The sequence below is a fragment of the Nothoprocta perdicaria genome, unplaced genomic scaffold (genome assembly GCF_003342845.1).
Source record: "Nothoprocta perdicaria isolate Ctin4 unplaced genomic scaffold, notPer1 scaffold_379, whole genome shotgun sequence".
Classification (NCBI taxonomy): Eukaryota; Metazoa; Chordata; class Aves; order Tinamiformes; family Tinamidae; genus Nothoprocta; species Nothoprocta perdicaria.
Window position 1 is genome coordinate 83,046 of NW_020455620.1, and position 2,839 is coordinate 85,884.

Here is a 2,839-nt window from a genome sequence, read left to right on the forward strand (position 1 = left end):
TTTTTTTTGGACCCTTGAGATTTTTATTTTTAAAGGAGATTGAAGCCATAGAACTCATACTGACACTCAGCTAATTTACAAAAGCTTTTCATTACCTGAAGACAAAACGTTAACAAACAAACAAAAAAAAGCCAAAATCGCCATTGCTTTCTCCGGCTTGTCAAAAATGCATGGTTGAATACGCAGTGACATCAACATTAATGTGATGGGAGTCAAATTGGGCACTCGGAAACCCCTCTTCTGCTAGAAGAGATGCGTGTAATTTAGCGGTCAGTCAGGCCTGGCCCTTAAGATTTATTTTAATGGCCTCAGATTGGGTTATAAGTGAATGTGAGTAAAGAGATTGGGGGAAGGAGGAGGAATGTACTGCCCAACACCAAGCCAGGAACCGTCTAGTGGCACTTGGATGAACGGGGCCATAGAAGTCTTTGGACAGCCACTGGTGGCAACTGCGCATACAGGGATGCACTTGCAGTGCTTCATGTCCTAGTTGTGGCTCCTAATGTGAAGACTGATCCCTTTCAGCTTGGGGAAACTGGAACTGTGTATGCAATGGGTCGCAGTGACATATGAGAAGAAGTGGGGTGGGGGGCACTGTCAGTAGCATCGTTAATCACTGAATTCTGTCTTCTATATTAAATTAATGTTCAAAAAGCCATAAGCCTGAAGATTGGCACTGCGTGCAAAAAAGAGTATGGAAAAACAAGCTATGTCTTCTAAACTGCCTGAATGAAAAGCAATCAAGTCTAAGAAATTACAGTAAATATTAAGGGAGGAAATAAATCAGAATCTTTTTCAGCGGATCAAAAATACTTGATCTAACTGGAAAAAAAACAATGCTACAAAACCTGCCATTAGTATTACAATGTATTAAAAAAAAAAAAAGAAGGAAAGAAACAAAGCCTATTGGTGGATAGTAAAATTAAGAAGTAAACAGAAGAGCTCCTACACTGCCCTCTGAAATGAGTGTGCAGTTAATGTCAGTCAGGATTCATCTGTGCAAAAATGACAACAGATTTCCAGATTCAGCCAGCGTAGCCAGCAGAATAAATTTGATCCACATTGCATGGATTTCCTTTTTGGGGGTGGGGGGAATACAAAAAGCAAGCGATTTTTTTTTTTAATTCAAAGATGACAAAGTTATTGTAAGGTAAATAATGTATTTAGCATGAAGCATGAATTATTTTCATATAAATATAGAAAATAGAGCAAAAGGCTATGCCTCTACTTTTTAAGCCCTTAGGCTTAGAGGTTTTTTGTTTTGTTTTGTTTTTGTTTTGTTTTTGTTTTTGTTTTGGTTCTTTTTTTTGTTGTTGTTGGGGTTTTTTTGAAGCAGGTGTTTAAGGTTTAACCTTCTTCAGGGACAAACACTGACTGTTGGGGAACTTACTCTGCAATATTAAAAAATAAAATCTTCATGCTCTGGTAGGGCTTGGATGGTTGAATTATACTGCCTTGTCTGCACATTCAGCCCCCCTCTCCCTACTTCTGTTTAAAAAAAAATAAGTGTGTCCTTTCTTCGTCTGTACATGTGTAACATGACGCAATAATCTGAGGGCAAATTTAGTAGTGAGTGTGTATGACAGAATCAAGAGAATAACGGGAGGTGAAGTGAGGAGAACTCTCTGATTTGATTCAGGAAGGAGCCGATGAGGAAACAGCTTTGCTAGTTTGCCATGAGAAGCTGAAGTCAGCAGAGAGCCTTACTGAGGTGGCCGGAGACGGGCCGGTGTCACAGGGAGGGCCACTCAGGGACAGTGCTGCTCTCCTGCTGATGGGGACTGTGGGACGGCAGAGGGAAGCTGCAAAATAAATAATGCAGTTTCCCTCACCTGCATTCATGAATTTGGCATGAGAATTTCTACACTTAGAATATCCTAGAGGCAAGAAGAAAATCACAGGGGCTGGCACCCCCTACCACTGAGCGGAATAAAATGATCTGTTTCTTTGAAAGACTATCCCTAGCAGAACCGTTTCAGTCAGCAGTTTCACCGAGGTGGGACTGGGTTAGGGGGAGTGAGTGAGAGGAGGGCCTGACTTCCCTCTCAGTGAGTGAAACAGAAACTGCACCTGGAGCCGTGTTGGCCGGTGCAGTTAGGAAGCCAAGAGGCCAGTCTGGGCCTGCCTGGGCTCCTGTGCTCCACACGCCTTGTGCTGCGTGGAAACGGGACCCCACTGGGGCAGCAAACCAGAACCGAGCTTCTCCTCACGCCTCCCCCAGCGAGGCCTGGGATCCAAGTGCTGCCAGGGCAGGAGAGAGCCGGGGATGGTGCCAGGAAGAGCTTGTCCCAGGGCCAGGATGCACGGGCTCTATCCCCTGTGCAGGTGACAGCGGGAGCGCAGGGATGGAAACGTTGCCGGCTGCCGTGGAGGTCAAGCTGCGGAGGGCAGGAAGGAGCAGTCCCAGCAGTGCTCTGGCCGGAGCATGGGCCCTGTCTTTTCCTCTGGAGGAAGCCCTTGTGCAGCCCCACGAGGACATGGGCCTGGTGCCCCATGTCGGCTCTGCCTCCGGAGCCCCAGGCAGGGCAGCGCGCGGCCCCGCGCAGGAAGGCCGGGGCCCCTCGCGCCCTTCCAGGCATTCCAAACAAAACCCCACAGCGTCAGTTGGCCACCAGCTTCATCGTCTGGAAAATGTTCTGATATTTATCAAAAAGCTACGTTTAAAAGTCAAATTAAGTGAAATACCCTCAAAAAAAATGGGGCTCGGCCCTCTCTTTCCTCCAGAGAAAAGGATGTGGTTGCGGCACTGCACTGATCCCAGAGCAGCTCTGTGCGCCGCAGGGTGTCAGTGCGGGAGGTCGGGATCTGCTGCATAGCGAGGACCATTCATTAATGTGGA